At 39.9% G+C, this 21,374-nt stretch overlaps 1 long non-coding RNA gene across 1 annotated transcript; it reads left to right on the top strand.

Annotated features, from left to right (window-relative positions):
- Nucleotides 1–13,092: 13,092 nt before the first annotated feature.
- Nucleotides 13,093–21,106, top strand: LOC134810013 (uncharacterized). Its single transcript, XR_010157075.1, has 3 exons — nt 13,093–13,169; nt 13,269–13,468; nt 20,939–21,106. It is a non-coding gene; the product is annotated as an uncharacterized LOC134810013 (long non-coding RNA).
- The last annotated feature ends 268 nt before the right edge of the window (nt 21,107–21,374 follow it).

Here is a 21,374-nt window from a genome sequence, read left to right as displayed (position 1 = left end):
AAGGGGGAAAATGTCCTGTATGGAACATTTTTCTCTCTTTAGACATCAGTTCTGTTTTTCCTAATTGTTGGCTTGTTTATTAAACAAAGGTTGTTTATTTTCCTTCCAACTCTCCCTGCCACAGGCCTTTTTTATAACCTATAATTCCTTTCATTTCAGCAAATATTTGCTGTTATTTTAAAGCGATAATTTTAGAAGCGTTTCCGATTTGGGGTTTTTGCAAATATATAATGAGATATCTTAAGGATGAGACTCAACTCTTAACATGAAATTCATTTATGTTTCATATACACCTTATACACATAACCTGAAGGTAGTTTTATACATTATTTTAAATAATTTTGTGCATGAAACAAAGTTTGTGTACATTGAACCATTGGAAAGCAAAGGTGTCACTAGCCACCCATGTGGACAATCTGTGATTGTTTGGCATAACCATTATTTGTGACTCTGAATGTATATGCTACTGATAAGCAATAATTTTCTTATGCTTATTCACACATAAGTACTTAGCACTAAAAGATAGGGTACACCATTAATATGGTGAAAAAATAATGTTTCAGGATAACTAAACAGCATAGTAGCATCACCGGAATATCTGTTGCTATTAAACAGCAGCAACAAACAACAGCAGACTTTCAGTCTTCATCTATGAAGCTGTGTTTTGATGAAAAGGTTACCATGCACTGTATTTTCTTTTCTTAGGTGAGACAAAGCGTCAGAACCAGTTGGGGGACCAGGAAGTGGGTCGCCTAGGAATGAGAAAGGAGTTAAAACTCCTCCTCTACTGGAGGAGTTTTAAAGCTGTTTCCTCCAGAGTCATCTGTTTCATCCACAAATTTTTTTGTCTTAGAAGTCTCTCTGATTTTATAAACTGACATAGTTTCTTGTTGCTATGAATGCATGCTGCTCTAATCCTAAGCCAATCACATGTTTTCATCAGGTTCATTATAGGCAGTTTTTCTGCAGTGTTAACAATGTCATTTTTGTCATCATTATTATCACAATCACCTTGATTCAGAACCATTTTGGAGGCTATTTCACCATTTGTCAATGAATGAGTGATTGGAATCTCATCAGCGTTAAAAACTTCTATATCCACTTCTTCCAGCTTACTGATGGACTCTAAAGGTGTATTTTTTGCATATGTAAGAAGAACAGACATCATTTTTTCTCACTTGACATATGGAATCCTTCGAAGTCACCACCTTATTCATCATCATCACTGAACATAATTGCAGGCCAGAGGTGCCAGGCATGGACAACTCTATCTTTAGCCACTGTGTTCCAAGTGTTGACAAGAGCATAATATGGCATTCTTCATGCTAAACTCCTTTTGAAAACTTTCCACACCCATGCCTATATTCCCTGCTGTAGACTTGTTCAAGAAAGTGTTTTTATATTTACTCTTCATTGATATTAATATACAAGTGGCTGAATTAATGAAGTCAAATTTTGGGGAAAGTACATGGTATAAACATTATTTCTGGTGAGAATTTTAGCTGGAGGGTGAGCAGAACAGTTGTCAAGGTATAACAAAATGTTACAGCATCATGCATTCCAGCTTCCCCGCAGTGAGTACAAGCGGCTGGTATAAAATGTTTGTGAAACCAATCAGAAAAGATGTCCTTGGTGATCCATGCCTTTTTGTTAGCATAATAATGGACTGATAAGAAATTCACTCCTTGAAAACAGTAAGGACATAAGCTTTTGCCTATCACAACAAGTTTATACTTATGCATGCCTGCTGCATTAGTACACCCCAGCACAGTTATTCTGTCCTTGGCATTCTTAATTCCTGTAAGGGCTGTCTCATCAACTATAGTCAGTGTCTTTCTGGAGCAATAACACCAAAACAGTGATGCTTTATCAGCATTATAGACTTGTTCGGGCATCAGATTTTCATCAGCAATGACCTTGACAAACTTTTCAATGAATTTCCCCACTGCTTCATGATCAGCAGATGCTTTATCACCACGAGTCTTTAAAAATTTAATGCCATGACTTTTCTTGAATTTCAGCAACCAATTTGTTGAATATTCACAGTTCCCTTCAATCTTCAATATATGATGATCTTTGCTTGTTTCATGATCAGCATACCATTAAGTGGCACATGTTCTTTGTGACACTCACATATCCACTCTTTCAATACATGATCGAGATCTCCATTAATAGCTTTTTGCAAATGTTTTTATATTTTTCATTAACTTCTGTTTATCCTTTTCAGCACAGAACTTAAACAGTATATCCTTCTGTTTCTTCAGGTCATATATAATGGTCATTCCAACACAACACTCTTCTGTAAGATGTTTCACACTTACACTACTATCCAATCTCTCCAACAGCTTGACTTTCTGTGATATGGGTAAACATAAATTCTTCCTCTTTTTGTTTTAATCAACTGTTACCCATAGGGATTTCTGCAGGCCTTTTTGAGGTTTTCAACAATATCTTTACACCACAGAGTGAAGAATATAGCAAAAAAAAAAAAGAAAAACAACACAGTGAGTCATGTACATAGGTCTTGGCCCCATGCGGGACATCATGGGGAACCCGCATTGGTGTATCCAGCCTGCACTCCTTTTCTTACCCTTTGTGAGTGTGCTTGCATTGAGGAATCTGAGTGTGTGCAGAAAAAAATGTATCACAGATGAAGGGGGCTACAAACGTCTTTTCTCCCTTGGGGATACTAAATAAACTGTGCATTGTGCAGCTGTGTTTTGACTGTGACCTATCACATGAGGTAAAGTGTGGAATATTCCACCTGACCTCTGATGTGTGGTGTCATATCAGAGCTCAAAAAGTTTCAGATTTGGGAAAAGATGTTCTTGGTGACATCTTTTGGATTTCAGATTTTGGATTAGGGATGTTCAAACTGTTTTACCCTAGAGAAACAAAAACTATGTTGACAGAAAAGCCAGAACACAAATGTTTATAGCAGCTCTATTAATAATTATCAAAATATAGAAACAATTCAGATGCCCTTCAATGAATGAATGTATAAACAAATTGTGGCACATTCATACAATGGAATAATGAGCAATAAAAAGGAATGAACTACTACGACACTTGGCAATATGGATGAATATTCAAAGCAATATGCTAAGTGAAAAAAAACACAAATGACTACTTCCTGTATGATTCCATTTATATGAAATGCTAAAAGAGTAAAAGATATAGTAATAGAAAGCAGATCAACGGTTTCTAGGGCAAAGAGCACAAGAAAACATTTGGGGATGACAAAAATGTCTGTATCATGATTGTGGTCATGGTTATACTACCTTTCGCATTTGTCAAAAATCCATCAAATTGCCCTTTTAAAATTAGTGAATCTCATTGTATGTAAATTACACCTTAATAAAGCTAATCAAAAATAGGAGAATTTGAGATTCATTGTGGGTTGAAGAGGAAGAAGAGGAAAGAGCGTCAGATCCACTGAAGCAGCTGGTGGTCATCATCACATGATTAACTAATAAAGGAACAGCCATTCAAATCCCCAACACTGGTGGAGGCATAGTCTGCTCTCTGGAATAGTCTGACTAAATTCAGTACTTAAAGAAAGCACATTCTAAACATGCTTTCAGTATCCTGAGGCTTTAGAATCTGAAATGAGTTCTGTATAGATACCATAAACATCTTGTAATTAAAGAGATGCTAAATGTCAGTTGCATTAATGCTAACAAAATATAAATGCTACATTAGTGTCTAGAGCCATTGAGAATCAGTATCTCTTGAGCTGATTAAAATTCCAATCTCAATGGACTCCAGCTCTCCCTTTCCTTGACAAGAGGAAGATGCTTTCTGTAGAATTCTCCTCCTGAAATATTTCTGGGAATTCCAAGGCTGTGCCTATGTGTGTGTGCAAACTGGCCTGATACCTGGTCAACCCCTGAGTCTGGACTGGCTAGCCCAGCCTCCTGTTTCCACAGAGAGGCCACTCTGAGGCTGTGGGCCTCTCTTACATGGCCATCAAATCCAACACCATTTATAAGAGAGATTTATCCCACCCATCTTGATAATACTGAGCAGGCATCAATATGCTTTGGGCTCAGAATTTCATCATATCTCAGACAAATTGAGAAGAAAAACACTCTTGCAGTCCCATCACTTTGGGGATTCCCAACCAGGATTGCTTAAGCCCCAAATCATTCGTGTCCTTAGCAAAGCAGCCCTTTAATTTCTCAATTGTTCTTCTCTTCCTGATGCACAGACTGACCTGGGATCATTTTCAGTACTAGCTGCCACACAGTGCCATGAACTAAAACTTTCTCTCACAGTGAGGCCCTCCTGTTGAGTGTGGTGTGCTGGGCCAGTCCTGTTTTTTTTCCTTGCAGTCCTTGCTCATGAACCAATAGAAACATCACCTTCCACTCTGTAATCTGGCTTTCACCAGAGCTATCCCAGTTCACCCTCTATCTGTACATCTCTGAATCTTAATTATGAATAGAGTTTAGCCTAAGAGTCTCTTTGGCCTCTCTAAAAATCAGTGGCAATAAATAGATGCCTAAAGTGCACATGCCAGAAGCACCGAGTTCCAACTCCTGCTCAGCCATGAACTCCTATAATTCAAATAAAACTCTTCTCCAAAGACAGTTTGTTCTTTATCACAAACTAAATGCTTTAGACATCTGTGAACTATATTCTAGAACTGAAAAGACAGCTGAATAACTGGGTTCTGGAAAGGCAAGAACTTGAACAGCTCTTGAGCTCTAAGGAACATACATAAATGTATAGTCATATTTCAAACCTAAAGAACAAGTATAGGAAACTGGTAGTGAACAACTGTACCTATTACCCAGCATTACCAAATCACACATATAGCTGTTGCTATATTTGCTTAAATAGTATATTATATACCCATTGGGAACTCCCATTATCTATTGGGATCTCTATTATCTATTGCATAATAGATACAGCAACTGTGGATGCAAATTCTTTGCAGCTCTTCCATCAAGAGTCTATTTCTCCATCCCTTGACTCTGGACTGACCTCATTACTGCTTTGAACAACAGGATGTGATAGAACAACATTATATTACTTCTAGGCCTTGGCCTTCAGGGAGAAGCTCACAACTTCCTCTCTCACTCTCTTGGAATGTTGTAATTTTGTGAACAAGCCCAGTCTGGCCTCTTTGAGGATGAGAGGGTTCGTGAGGAGAGACCTCATAGAAAGGGAGAGATCTAAGCATCAAAGCTTAGGACCAAGACCTGTGAGTGAGGACATCTGGGTACATCAAGCCCCAGATGACAAACCAACTGGCCTAAGATGTATGAGTGAGCACAGCTAACATCACGTGGAACAGAGATGAGTCATCCTAACCAGGCCCTGCCCAGTAGCCAACCCACAGAATCATGAGCAAACACGTGGTTGTGGCTTTAAAGCCTTTAATTTTGGAGTGGCCTGTTACACAGCAATAGATAATGGAGACATCCTGTGTACTCTCCCCAAACCCATTCTTCCATGTCCCTCCCTCTGAAAAGATAAATATGATCCATCATTCCAATGTGTGCTTGTAGAATTTCACTACAAATTTGTGTTTCCTTTTAAGAATATATAGTATTGTTTTGTAGTGTTTTTAACCTTATATGAATGGTATTAACACTATTATTTTATGACTTCCTTTTGGTACATTATTATATTGAGATTTACACAGGTTGATTTTCTTAGCTTTAACTTATTCAATTTCGTTGCTGTGTAGTATACCATTGTCTAAATAAAGTACAATATATGATTTCTTTCTTTCATTCCTTCCTTCCTTCCTCCCTCCCTCCCTTCCTTCCGTTTCTTTCTTCCTTCCTCCCTCCCTCTCTCTGATGGATATGATGGTTTGACACACAACATCAGTTTCATCCTCCTTGTAGCATGCCTTCCTGTAATACTGAGATTTGAAAGCTAAAAACTACATCTCCAAGATTCCCTTGGAGATAGTGATGAGAATGAAATTTGGGTCTGGCTAATCAGGTGCACTTGCATGAGGTTTGAAAGGAGGGATCTCAGTCATGGCTATGGTCTTGCTGCTTCCACTGTTCCTGTTGTTAAGCAGAAACATGAAGGGGTCTGGTTTTCTGCAGTAGTGATGGATACCCAGTGTCCAAACACCAGTTAGTAGGTACTGAGAAGGAGGGCATGAGGCCTCTATTCTGCTGGGACCATCTTTGCAGGTGCAGCAGGGTTGTGGAGACAGCAGCAGTAGTGACTGCAGTATCCTGGGTCTAGCAGTTTACTGAACCTGCTGGCTTCCTGATTACAGAACTGGAGTCGGTTGTGTGCTGATCATAGAAGAGGTTGCAGTTCCCTCAGTGACCCAGTTCTGCAGCATAACGTTCCGTTATGACTAAAAGTTACTCCAACTGTTTTCAGCGTTGTAGCCCTTCAGTCAAGATTCAAGTTGCAGACCTAGGGCTTGGCTGCTTTCAGCTGGGCTTGGCTGCACAGCTCTGCTTCAAGCTGCGGGTATAGCCAGGTTTAGATCCCAGGGTCTGGCTCACCTCATGTCTCCTCCGTGTGTGTTCATTCAAGGGCCCAGGCTGAGAAGGCAGCAACTGCCTAGGGAGAAGTTCATCATGGCAATGGCAGAAGAGCAAAAGCACCAATATTTTTTTTTTAGGTTAAAAACACTTTTTAATAAATTGTTTTTAATCTTTTTTAAATTAAATTTTAAGTTCTGGGATACATGTGCAGAAGATGTAGGTTTGTTACATAGGTAAACATGTGCCATGGTGATTTGCTGCACCTATCAACCCATCACTTAGATATTAAGCCCCACATGCATTAGCTATTTATCCTGGTGCTCTCTTTCCCCCCACCCCCACAGGCCCCAATGTGTGTCGTTCCCCTCCCTGTGTCCCTGTGTTCTCATTGTTCAGTTCCCACTTATAAGTGAGAACATGGGAGAAAATACTTTTTAAAATTTTGAAACAAATATATAGAAAAGTTGCAAGTTCACAATTAAGAACTTCTTTTCTCTGAACCACTTGAAAGTAAATTGTCAAACATATTTCATCACATCACCCCTCAACTTTAATGTGTATTTCTACAAACAAGGACATTCTCCAGATAAACAGGATTCAACCATCAAAATCAGGAAGTCTGCATGGATTCATTAGAGTCTGAGGACTCTAATCCTCAGGCTTCTTTCGCATTTAGCCAGTTGTCCCAACAATGTTCTTTATAGCAAATGGACCCAGTTTGAATGCACATTAGTTGCTATGCCTCTTTAGTCTCCTTCTGTCTGGAACAGTTCCCAGTCTTTTCTTAACTCTCATGACTTATTTGAAAGTTTTGACATGTTTGAAGACTATCAGCAGGTTATTTTGCAGAATGTCCCTCAATTCACATTTGTCTGATGTTTCCTGATGACTAGATTCCAGTTAAGCATCTCAGATGCGAATCTCACAGAAGTGAGGTTGTGTTCTCCTTGCAGTCTATCAGATGGCACAATATCTCAATTTGACCTGTTACTGGTGATGTTCATTTGGCTTGCTTGATAAAGTGACATTGGCCAGGATTTTCAGCTCCTCATTACTTATGCAAATTTCTGCAGCCAGCTTGAATTTCTCCTCAGAAAATGGAATTTTCTCTTCTACAGCATTGTCAGGCTGCAAATTTTCTCAACTTTTGTGCTCTGTTTCTCTTTTAAAACTGAATGCCTTTAACAGCATCCAAGTCACCTCTTGAATGCTCTGCTGCTTAGAAATGTCTTCTGCCAGATACCCTAAATCATCTCTCTCAAGTTCAAAGTTCCACAAATCTTTAGGGCAGGGACAAAAGGCCCCAGTCTCTTTCCTAAAACATAACAATAGTCACCTTTGCTCCAGTTCCCAACAAGTTCCTCATCTTCATTTGAGACTACCTCAACCTGGATTTCATTGTCCATTTCCTGATCAGCATTCTGGTCACAGCCATTCAACTAGTCTCTAGGAAGTTCTAAACTTCTCCACATTTTCCTGTCTTCTTCTGAGCCCTTCAAACTGTTCCAACCTCTGCCTGTTACCCAGTTCCAAAGTCACTTCCACATTTTCAGATATCTTTTCAGCAGAGCCCCACTCTACTGGTACCAATTTACTGTATTAGTCCATTTGCACACTGCTGATAAAGACATACCTGAGACTGGGCAATTTGCAAAAGAAAGAGGTTCCATGTGGCTGGGGAGGCCTCACAATCATAGTGGAAGACAAGGAGGAGCAAGTCACATCTTACACAGATGGTAGCAGGCAAGGAGAGAGCTTGTGCAGGGATACTCTCCATTATACAACTCTTGGATCTTGTGAGACTTATTCACTATCATGAGAACACAGGAAAGACCTGCCCCTGTGATTCAATTACCTCCCACAGAGTCCCTCTCACAACACATGGGAATTCAAGATGAGGTTTGGGTGGGGACAGAGCCAAACAATATCACAGCCCTTTCAGTATGGTCATCTCCTGCCACTCCTTGCCTTTCCTGTTTCCAGTCACTAGACTCCTTCTCACAAACCAAATAAAATATTCATTTTATGCCTTTAAGCCATTGTTCATACTGTTCCCTCACAAAGGAATGTTCTTCCTTTCTTTCCTACCTATTGAAATCTTACTTTTTCTTTAAAAAAGGCTAAACTCAATGGCACTTTGATTCTCCCTTTTTTGCTTCTAACAGAAGGACACATGAGAATTCCTAGGTCTTTGAATTTTGTCTATATTTTGGTTATGGCAAATATCCTAGTTTACTTTTAACAGTGGTTAGCAGTACATATGTCTCTCTGAGCAAGTGGAAGGCAGAGAGCTGGTCTCATTTAAGTTAGTTTCCCTCTAAGAAACTCATTGCCAAAATTTTTGGCTCATGGTTTCCCTAACATGTTAGCAAGTTTTTCATTGTGCCTGTAGGCCAAAAGAAATGCTTGATGGTTCTATTTATTAAATCGTCCATGCCCACCTCCCCAAAAAATTTATGTCCTAAAAATTCAGTAGTCTTTTAGAAAAAAATTCAGATTGAAGGTAAAAATAATATATTTATTTCATTCCTAAATAACCACAATTAATTACTAGTGGGATATGTGTGCTTGTTGGGCATTGTACAACTTCTTAAACCTTGGAATCAGATGGAAATCCACAACTGTCATTTCCTGCTCCCTGTTGATTTTCATGCAGTACTTCCTTTTTTTATCACAGCTAATGCCAGAACCCAGATTTACAAAGTCATGATATCTCTGGAAAGGATGTGGTGTGATCTACCATGAACTTGTGAACTACCTTGAGCTAGTAGTTCTCATGGGGTCTGACACATGTTGCTGCCCCATGAGTTTGTATCCCCATCTCGAGGTCTCTGCACAGTTTGGGAGCTGCAACACCAGAGCCAGGCACTATGCCAATTACACGTTGAATCCTACGTGGATTGAATTAGGTCCTGTTATATTTATGGATTATTAGATAGAGATTCGTCTCCCATCTGAAGCCCACAAATAACTTTTATAAAGAAAACAAGATTATTTAAAGAATATGTAGGACTAGGAAAATTATTATCATAGTATCAAACTTAAGCAAGGACAAAATAACATTACATTGATATATTCTTTTTTTTTTAAGATAGAGTCTCGTTGTGTTGCCCAGGCAGGAGTGCAGTGGCGCGATAGCTCACTGCAACCTCCGCCTCCTGGGTTCAAGTGATTCTTCTGCCTCAGCCTCCTGAGTAGCTGGGACTAGAGGCATGCACCATCATGCCCAGCTAATTTTTGTATTTTTAGCAGAGATGGGATTTCACCATATTAACCAGGTTGGTCTCGAACTCCTGACCTCGTGATCCACCCGCCTCGGCCTCCTAAAATGCTGGGATTACAGGCATGAGCCACCGTGCCCAGCCTACATTGATATATTCTTAAGAGCCATATTTTCATTCATCTAACCACTGCAAATGAAAGCCTCATTTGAGTTGCTACTTTAAGCCATAGAATGGATTCTTACAGCCAGGGATGTTAACTTGGAGACCATTTATGCAACATCTTTATTGATTTGAAGTTTGTATATTCTCCTGAGGATGGTGTATGTAGCTTTTATGAAATCCTCAAAGCGGTCTGTGATCAAAACAGTAAAATTTGATCTATAACATTAAACAAAATACAATTTTAAAATTAGCTAAGACATGTTACTATTAACCCCAATAATGACATTTGCCAAACTAGATCTTATTGGTAGAAAGCAGTTGTAAGGGTTTTTTTCTTTTTTTTCCCAGAATTAACCATTTTTCAATGTCAGAATGAAACAAAGATGATTCACTGCTTTCTTATTTTATTATGCTTTCATTCATTTTTCTGTGCTTTATAAACATTACCCTACTTACTAGACATAATTTAGAACATTTATAAGTCACTTCCAAAATGAACAAAATAATTTTTTGTCTCCTTTTGTTTTGAAGATCTTAATTTTTCTGATACCTAGCCTTAAATAAAAATTTATTCAGAAAATGACATTTTCCAAAATACATATCCTTGTGTGATCTATCATCTCCATATGGGATCCTAGCTAAATTGATGGCACATAATATTCTCTCTTGCGTGGATAGAGATGGAAAACCCTAGTATGAAAAACAAGCCAAACGCTGAAGCTGTTACTATGGAATATCAAATTCCCAGATTAAAAAAACTCACAACTCATAATTTACTAGGTTATTACAAAATATTCCAGTGTTATTGTATAGACCTAACCCCTAAATAATTGCTTTAATGAATACAAGTGTCTCAGATTAAATAACCTCTGTCAATAATCGATATGTAAACAGAGTTTGATTAACTTGCCTATTCTTCACTTTTCTGAACAATAATGTTCTTGTCTTCCTGTGCAGCTCAGCTCACATCCCAGATTCTCACTATCCCTGGCTTCACCAGCTCAGAGGGAACACTTCCTTCACTAAATTATTATACACTTCTAATCTCTAATGGAAAGTATAAGACCTCACCCCGCCTCCACCCAGCCCCAAATTACATATATTACTTTAAAGAAACCACCTTCTTCTCAGCCTGAAATTTAGATTTATCTTCCATCTCCCTTACACCAATACTCCATATACATTCAGCAGGCAAGACCTAGAGAGTTAACTTTTGTTATGTATTTGAAAAATAACCTCTTTTCCCCATCTTACTGTCTATCCCGGTTCAAGCTCTTATTTTCTATTTTCTAATACAATTGTAATAGACCCTCCTTAACTAATTTTCCTGCCTGTTTTCTTCTCATTCTAATCTGCTTGACACAACTTTCTAATTTATTCTCTATACCAGATAGCACAGTTAGATTGTTCTGTTTTTTAAAATCCCATTGTGGCACCCATTGCCCAAGAACTTTTACAGCCTCACCTACTACCAGTCCCTTAAAATTCACAAGAATTTTATCTGCCCCGGAACCTGTAATCCTAGCGTTCAATTTGTAGTATCTTCTCTACTTCTATACTTTTATAGCACTGTGCATTGTGGTCATTTTCTACCTAACATTTTGTATATACACATATATATTTTTCCTACCAATTTACTCTCTCATAAGCTTTTGCCATATAGTAAAATTCTTTCGTTCATCTATAATTTATTGTTTACCTGCTAACCTTATGGCTATTCTGTAGGTCCAGGGTTTCAATGAGCAAGATGGATCAGCCTAAGCCCTGCATATAGTTAGTGCCCCAAAAACATTTGCTGAATTAAGTTTCTAATGGTTTTTGTTCGTATACATATATAAAGCAAATTTTTTGTTGAATTGAATTCTACTTTGTATTCCCTTAAATTTACTTTATGCTAGTCTGATATGTTCAAGAAGGGGAACCCTTTCTTATTCATTCTTTGTGATCCTCAGGTCATACGCTACAGGTAGGCCTACAATGGATTTTTAATAAATCCATTTTGATTGAATGATGAATGCTTTGTTTCTTCCATATATGTGATGCAGTGTGACCTGAGTCCATCATGCATGATAGGCAAGTGTGACCGACTGTGGAAGTGAGGGAACCTGAGTTTATTAGGCACTTTAATGCAGGCAGAGCGTTTGATGGTATTTTATTTTTACTCACCGTTTGAGTTTTCTGAAACCAAAAGAGTATTTAGAGTGAGTTAGCCTGTCATCTGATCCTTTAAATAGCTCAAATACTGGTTTAGTTCTTGTTTTGTTATCAAGACATCCAAATATTGGATAAAGACATATCTAAATGGAAGAAATTATTCCAAAATGCCTGTATACATTTGAATAATGTTCAATATTAACTTAGTTTTTATAAGATTCCTTTATATGATTGTGTATGAATAGAGATGCATTGATACAAATATTTAAAATTGAGATAATATATCCAAGCCAACAACACTTACCAAGTAGCCAATATGTTAAAATGCTAGATGCAGTAGGAGAATACTGCCCTCATGGAGGTCATGTATTAATGCACCAGTCAGGTGTTTTGTTCTTGTGCATTATTGTGAGTATATTCAGGGAAACATAAATTAAACTGTCTGAAAACCAAAGAAATTACAAATTTGTCATAATTGTTGCTAATCCTTACTCCAAATGAAATTATTCCTGTAAAGCACCTTACATAGTGACTACCACATAGTAGATACTCAATAAACATTCATTACCTTTCCCTTATGGGGTTAGAGTAGAATTAACCAATTATTTATAATGGAGTGGAGTGCATGAGAAATTCATCATGGAAACTTTCATTTATCCAGAAGGACCCAAATTTTTATTGTGCTTTAATAGAATTTATCAGCTAGCTGTTTCATTCATTACTTCCCCTGCATGAACACAGAACTAACTATATAATGTGAAAGAAATAAAATGAAAGAGAAAGAAAGAAAACTTTAAAATATAAAGTGTTGAAACTATTGTGAAAATTGTAAGGCACCTAAAACAGAAAATAAAATGCTAAAAGAAAGAAGAAAACATTATAAATGGCCCTCTTCTGAAGATCCTAAAGCTCCAACCTTGATGTAGACACAGCAGATTTAACACAGCAGATTCACTGTAAATACACAGAGTCTGCTCGATATTGTAGTGTAACTCGTTTGCCTACTGAACATGCCGGTAATATTTAATCATAAACAAATTAGAATGTTATTCTAATTCTAAATTCTAGAAAAAAGCAGGATTGCACAGCATCCTGCAAGACGGCTTGAGCTTTGCCTGATGATCCATGGGGAATCTTCCATTCGGTGCCTTTCAGAGAGGTTGGTTTGTGGGTGCAGGAGCACAGGCCACAAGCAGGGGCCTGAGTGGCGGGAAACCACCCCGAGACCTAGCATTCCTGAGCTGCTCCGTTCTGCCAGGAAACTGCCCAGCTGGATAGAGACAGACGGGGAGTTGCTCTTCTGGTCCTCAGAGGAAAGGAAGTACAGTGATGTCAGCAATGACCGCCACTGACATCTCTACCTGGTCAAATAGCCAAACTGTCCCAAAGGAGAGCCTTGGTAAAGCACCCGCGGGAAGAAGAAAATTATGCTCAAGCAACAGGGTGGTCTTCAGAATGGTGAGAACACATCACGCTGGACACACTCTATTGCTGTTTGTGTTAAAATCACAAAAACATGATCGGTTGTTGGTAAAACCGTAATGTGTGTCTAGATTTACTGAAATAATAAGGAATCCGCTCTGTAGTCTCATGACATTTTATTGGCAAATTCTGCTGAAACTAGTTTGGATCTGATTGTAATCATTGTGTAGGCTGAAAACTGGCTGGAACATATTAAAAACAGAGCTTCCTGATCCCACAGAAATCAAGCAGGTGCCCTCAGGGTAAATAGCAAGTCTCAATGTGGCTTCCTTTCCAAATCCGCAGCCTCTAAAAGCAGTTCCATAATAACTGCAGCTTGGGTTCCTCAACTAACTCTGGCCAAGTTACTTAGACAATTACTCTGCTAACTCTATGTCTGTCCACCTTGGTTTTGACAAGAAAGTTCTAGAAAACAGACATCATTTCTGTTTTTCCTGCATGTACTGTCTGGACCCCGGGTTCTACTGGCAAGGTCTGAGAGGAGTGAGATAGATGATGACACTGCTTAATCGTTATCTACCAGGCACTCTGTTAAACATTGTTTATACAGTATCTCATCATATTATCTCATCAGTTCTATGTGGTAAGCATTATTTTCATTTTATGAATGAGGAAACAGGTCCAGAGAGGCTTAGAATTTTCCTGAGTTCATGGGAAATGAGTCTGCCTCATTCCAGAACCCAAATTGTCCATCAATCCCATGTCCTGCTGCCTATGTAGGATAGAACAAAGAAGATGGGTGCTTTCTGTGTTCTAAAAGGAGAAAGAGGTAATCGCTTTTTTCACCTCCCTAAAGAACTCAGAGTTGGAGTGCACCTAGAGGAGATGTTGCTGCTAATTTGAGAATGGGTTTGGTCTGATGGTGTCTGGGCCTTCCAGAGTTCTGAAACAGGTATAAAGTTTATCTTTGTTATCCCCTCCTATCTTTTTTTTTTAATTTTAATAAGCTTTAATTTTTGGAACAATTTTAGATTTACAGAAAAATTGGGAAAACCGTACAGAGAGTTTCCATATACAAACCCACATGCAGTTTCCTGTATTATTAGCATCAATATTAGTGTGGTACATTTGTCACTGATTAACCTATGTTGACTTTATTATTATTATTATTGTGAGACAGGGTCTTGCTCTGTCACCCAGGCTGGAGTGCAACGGCATGATCTTGGCTCACAGCAACCTCCGTCCTCCCTGGTTCAAGCAATTCTCATGCCTCAGCTTCCCGAGTAGCTGGGACTACAGGCAGGAGCCACAATACCCGGCTAATTTTTGTATTTTTAGTAGAGACAGGGCTTCAACATGTTGGCCAGGCTGGTCTCAAACCTGACCTCAAGTGATCCGCCTGCCTCGGTCTCCCAAAGTGCTGGGATTACAGGCGTGAGCCACCGCATCTGACCTTCAATGTTGACATATTATTATTAACTAATGTCAATACTTTATTCAGATTTCCTTAGTTTGTATCTAATGTTCTTTTTTGTCCCAGAATGCCACATTACATTTAGTTATCCTTTCTCCTTAGGCTCCTCTTCACTGTGACAATTTATCAGACTCCTGGTTTTTTATGACCTTGACAGTTTTGAGGAGTATCAGTCAGGACCCAAGAAATACACAAGGTGAACCTTGATGTTCCCTCAATTTGGATTTGTCTGATGTTTTTCTCAAGATTAGACTGGCATTATGAGTTTTGGGGAGGAAGACCCCAGAAATAAAGTGCCATTTTTATCACATTGTATCAAGGGTACATACCATTAACATGAACTTTATTACTTATCAATTACACTGCTAATGTTGATCTTGATTATCTGGCTAAGGTAGTGTTTTCCATCTTTCTTCACTATAAAGCTACCATTTTTTCCCCCCTCTTATCATTATTGCTCACTTATGAATTCACTATGCACAGCCCAAACTCCCCTCTCCTTAAGGGTAAAATATCTACACAATTTATTTGGAATTCTTCTGCAGGAGAGATTTGTCTCTTCTCCTCTATTAATTTATTTATTCAATCATTTACTTATATCAGTATGAACTCATGGATGTTTATCTTGTACTTTGAGTTATAATCCAGTACTACTTTATTTATTTTGTTGTTCAAATTGTTCCAGCTTTGGTCATTGGAAACTCTTTCAAGTTGATACCTGTGTCCCTTTGACATACCCCATCATTGTAGCCTTTTTTTCTTTTTTTCTCTTTTTTTAGCATTTTGTTACTTTCTGGCACTACAACATGCTCCAGGTTCATCTTGTGTATGTCCCCAGTCCTGGAGTGAGCAATTTATTCAAGGAGTTCTCCTATCCTTTTTGGGTAAGGAAATCCAAAAGATCTTGAGGGCAAAGGGATATTATGAATAATATTAGGCAGGCAAGTAAAATTGTCTGATCAGATTTTCATTTTAGAAGGATTGTTTCTGGCTGGATAAGTCTAGAACTAAAGGCAGAAAGTCAGACCACAGAGGAGGCTACTGTTGCAGTCCACTTAAAAAGAAAAAAGCAAAAAAGCAACAGAGAAGGATAGACATTTGGGAGGCACCTTAGCTTACATTCCTAACAGAGCCATGGTAGTCTGGTCCTGGGATTCAGTCTACCCTGCCACAAAGCGCACAGAAACTTTCTGAATGGAGGAGAAGGATAATTAGAGTAATAGCTAATATTTATTGAGCACTTACTATATTCCAGGCACTGCTCTAAACACTTAATATATAACAACTCATTTAGTCTTCACAACAACCCTTTATGCTAAGCACTATTATTATTCTAATTTTACAGTTGCAGAAATTGAACAGTGAGAGAATAAGTGGCCCAGAGTTTCACAGTGAGTATGCAGCAGCCAGAGACACCAGCCCAGGGGCACTGTGCCCAGCCCCGCACTCTTAAACACAGTACTATAGTGCCTCATGCTGAAAGATGGCTTCAATGTTGACAGCCCTTACTGCTAGAGCCTCAGCATGGCTGCCTGGACCAGCTGACAGGATTTCTAATCCTCAGCTGACTGCAACACTTCTGTTCCCTCTGATTCCTAGCTTATCCCCCAAAGCCAGTTCAGACTGGCCAACCATCGTGCCTGACTCAACGTCTGCATCTGGATCTTCCCAGGCCCTGCTGCCCATTTGATGTGACTCCCTTGCTCATTTTCAATGTCAAAAGCACCTCTATTGTCTGGCACTGTCATAGGTGCTGGAATACAGAGGGTGTGATATTCCTGTCCTCAAGGGGCTCACAGTATGCACATGTGAGTGTGTGTGTGTGTAAAAATAGTGTCATATTTAGTTCTGCTTACTCTGTAACTCCTAACCATGGTATCTGTGCCTCAGTGCTGGGCTGCCCACTTGACCTTAGACCGTCTTCAAACTCATAGCATCCAGGCTTATGCCCAGGTACTATCCCTCCTGGATCTGTCACGACTCTGCTTTCTGCTTGTCTGTGGGGCTTCCGGTCCATGCTGTCGCTCACCCACACCTCCGCCACTAGGAGCCACGTGGCCATCTTCCTCTTTCCCCTGCTGTGAATGGAGTCAGCTGGGGAATGTGCCCGGCCAACCCAGTCTTCCAGACTGCTCTGCTCTGACTCATGCTAAATTTGTTTCCAGAATTTGTTTTCATTCACAGCACTGTGAGAGCTTCAGTCTCTTCTTTTGCTCCAGAAGAAGTAGGAGGTGAATTAGAGATGATTAGCAGTCAAATTTCTTCCACCACTCTCTTCAGGCCCATCTGGATTTTTCTATTTGACTATTTTCTAATTTGAGCCTGAGTCATTCTCCCACCAAATAGTGAGACCGTTTAAATATTCTGCATTGTTTCTCTGATGCTTCAAGTTTCAAAATCCATCTCATACACATTAATGTCTCCCAAAGGGATACTGCTACTGCCTACTTGGTTTGGGGAAACACCTTTACTAAGTCTGACGTAGTGAAACCATTGCCATGATGGTGCAGGGAGATGCAAGGAGATGGGTAATCTCTTGTGAAACTTTTTTTTTTTTGAGATGGAGTCTCGCTCTGTCTCCCAGGCTGGAGTGCAGTGGCGCGATCTCGGCTCACTGCAAACTCTGCCTCCTGGGTTCACGCCATTCTTCTGCCTCAGCCTCCCGAGTAGCTGGGACTACAGGTGCCTGCCACCATGCCCTGCTAATTTTTTTATATTTTTAGTAGAGACAGGGTTTCACTGTGTTAGCTAGGATGGTCTCGATCTCCTGACCTCGTGATCCGCCCGCCTCGGCCTCCCAAAGTGCTGGGATTACAGGCGTGAGCCACAGCACCTGGCCGAAACTTTTTAAAAAGGATGCTAACAGTTCTCTCTCCATTCTCTCCAAAGATTCCAAAAATATTATGCAGTTAGGTTATGTGACATAATGTTCAGTTAAGTAACACACTTAAGACTCACATTTTCTTCATCAGCTTATTTCTAGACATCTTAAAGACATCTTTTATTTTTATTTTCCCAGTTAGAAATAAAGAGCCTTCTTGGTCCTTTCTCTGGCCTTTCTACATTTATGGAAGGGTAAATCTAGATCAGAGACTATGGAGAGGGTGGAAAGGAAGGAAACATAGAAAAATTCTGTCTTATTCTCTTGTTAGACACGTGACTCTCCTTTCACACACCCCACCCCCCCCCCACCCCCGCCAACATGTCACTCACTCTCTGGGACAGTTTCCTCATTGTGCTCCCATAATCCACTGTCAGAAGTTGCTTTGTGAATTATTTGTAGCAAATAAATACCAAAGTGAGAAAATAATTATTTCAATACATGATTGTGAATTCAAAGTTAAAGCTAAGATAGCGTGGCTCGCATTCTCTTACATGCGACATTCTCTTATGATCCACTTTCTTGAGTGGGAGGGAAGGTGGAGGAGTTTCAGTGTGTGCAACAGTTGCACCTAACCCACTGCAGTGTGTGTCTTGTGCATGCTTCATGGAGATTTGATTGACAACCACAGACCAGGGTATCTTTTCCACAAGTGGCATCTATTCACTCCTCCAGGGCAAGAGCCTTCTGATATTTTCAGTGGGTTCTGCTGACAGCTGTGAGGTAAGTTAAGTCCTGACCCCAAGCAGAGACCCTCATCCACTTGTCCTGTCTGCAGGGTAGAAGCTCTGTTAGTAGCTTCTGGTCATTTCTGGCTACCCTAAGTCCCCACCAGAAAACTCTCAAAGCCATAATAAGGTGAGAATGAGCAGGTCACCATGAAGATCAGCTGTGCAATGGGCAATGAGTGGACAACCACTGCTTGGACACATTCTGTGGACACAGCCTCTCTGATGGGCCTCCCCATGCCTGGGAATGGCTGGATATGGGGTGTAGCGAGTGACACATACAGCTGCTTTGAACGAGTCAAGAAGGAGGAGAGGAAAGAAGAGTTTAGTTTTCTATTTGGAGGAAGTAGATCAGGTCCATAGATGCCTGCAGGGACTGGAGATAGTCTTTTAAAGGTTTTTAGCAGTGGAGAGAAGAGTAGCCAAGAGTGTTGTGTTTGTTGCTTGTTTTCTTTTCTTTGCTTTTTGAAGAGGAATTGCACCACCTGTTCTTCCCCTGCTTCCACCCTTCAAACAAGCCCAAATGGATGTTTCCGTGCAGGTCCTTTCCATACAGACAATAAGCATCAAAGAACAGTTTGGAACAGCTGAAGCAGAACCTTTGCAGAAGCCCCTCTGTCGAGTCCCCCGCCCTGCAATCAGGAAGCCTCTATGTTAGGCCAAAGTGTTCACCAAGAAAGCTGCAGCCAGAGACTAAGGCTGGGAAGGACAACAGGAGAATATTTTCGCAAATGCTTTGCCTCTGTCCTCCCTTTCTGCCAGTAGCCACAGGAGACCCACAGTCAAGCAAATTCTGCCATTAGTTCCTGTATCTGTTTCAGAAATCAATATTAGCCAGTTTTTCCTCTACACCTTGTAAACTTCAGGCACGGCTGTCAGCTGCACTCTGTGCTCCCTGAGAGTGAGCCATCGGAGGGCTCCCCCAGGGCTGGGGAAGCGAAGGGAGGCCAGTCTTCTGTCTTGCTTGCCTTCATTTTTTAAAGTGCATTTTCAAACAGTTTGAAAAGACTGCTGGCTGCTGCTGGGCTCTGTTTCTGGCTGGTTGCATCTGATCCGCTAGATAAATGTTGCCTCTAGCAGGAATTGCGGTGTGTGTTCAGAAACATAAAGTTGTTGCTTAATGAGACCAAGGAGGTGACAGGGCCAGCCTTAACATGAAAAAATGCTGAGGAGGAGGTACCTGTGGGGTGTGATTCAAGTCCCCTGGACAGGAATGGAAATTCTCATCACCTTAATTCCATGGTGATACATTCTAACTTCCTGTATGTAGCTCACACAGTAGCATGGAGGAAGTAATAATGATAATAATAACATTATAGTACTTTAAGGTTTACAAAATACTTTTACATCATTGCATTTTTGTGGAATGGTCCCCACTTAGTCAAGCTTCAGATAAAATTGTGTGGGTGCTTCTAGAAAAACCTCTCGCTCATTGTCCTACTCTTAAAACTATTTCTCTGAGTGGTTTGCATGGTAAAAAGGAGCCTATCAGGAGAAAGTATTTGTTATCAGTCTCTGGGAGGCAGAGTAGGTGACATAGGAGAGGTCAAGATGTTAGAAAAGCTGTGACCTGTCCCCACCCAGCCCCACAAACCAGTCTTTGGGTCACTGATGGAGGAGATGGGAAGTTGCTATTTTTCTCTGGGGCTGGAACTGGTGGTCCACACAAGGCTCTTCGAGATCCAAATGACTTTCCATATAGCACAGAAGAACTCCAAATAAAACATGTAGATACCCCCCCGCAGGGGGTGGAGCTTAACCCCCTCCCACAGAATGTGGGCTGGACTTACTAACTTATTTCCAAAACATAAAGTATGGAAAGGCAAAAGAGAGCAGAGTGGAGAAAGCTGGTTAGCACCAGCAGTGATATGTTATGTTGATTTCAGGGACCCTCTGATCAGGCCATATCACCACTAGGTTTTCTTCCCAGCATCTGAAAATCCTATCTTAATCATGAGAAAATATGAAACAAACACAAATTGAGGAACATTCTACAAAATCACTGAAGAGTAGTCTTTAAACTGAAAGGTCACCAAAAAAAAAAAAGCAAAAAAAAAACCAAAACCAAAAAACCAAAGCACACACACACACACACACACACACGAAAAGAATGAGAAACTGTCACAGATTGGAGAAGACTACGGAAACATGACGACTAAAGGTAACGTATTATCCTGGACTGGATCCTGGAACAGAAAAATGACATTAGTGGAAAAACTGGTGAAATCCAAATAAAGTGTGTACTGTAGTTAATAGTATTTTACCAACGTTAATTTCTTAGTTTTGACAAGAGTACTCTGGTTATGTAAGATGTTAATATTAGGGAAAGCTGGGTGAAAAATATACAGGAACACTCTGTTCTATTTTTATAACTTTTCTGAAAATCTAAATTAAAAGTTTTTTTTAATGTTTTAAATTACTAGGAAGCCAGAGTACAAAGACAACTGGAGAATACACACGTAGAATAAATAAGCTGAGAATAATGGAAAGTTGGATGAGAGAATTGACATTCCACAAAGGTTTTACTTCTCCAAACAGTTGTTCAGATCATCTTGGGTCATCTGGATTTTGGCCATTTCGTCACAGGAAAGGCAAGCAAAGAGTAACAGTGATCTGTGTGTGTGTGATGGGAGCACTGGGGGGCAAGGGGGAGATCAGAGATTCCACCTAAAAGTTTGTTGTTGGGGAGATATGCTTATCCATGCATTGGGGAACCAGGTTTAAAACTAGTTCTTTGGGAATGTCTTAGAAGACCAATCTAAATCAAAAACTGAGTTAATGATGTTTTTACCTACCATTTTTCTCTAAGGTCTTGAGGCTTTGTTATCAGAGAGGTTGGGATTCTCATTTGTTGAAGGC

This window comes from Pan troglodytes, chromosome 4 (genome assembly GCF_028858775.2).
Source record: "Pan troglodytes isolate AG18354 chromosome 4, NHGRI_mPanTro3-v2.0_pri, whole genome shotgun sequence".
NCBI classification, from domain to species: domain Eukaryota; kingdom Metazoa; phylum Chordata; class Mammalia; order Primates; family Hominidae; genus Pan; species Pan troglodytes.
This window is presented reverse-complemented; position numbering and strand designations above follow the sequence as displayed.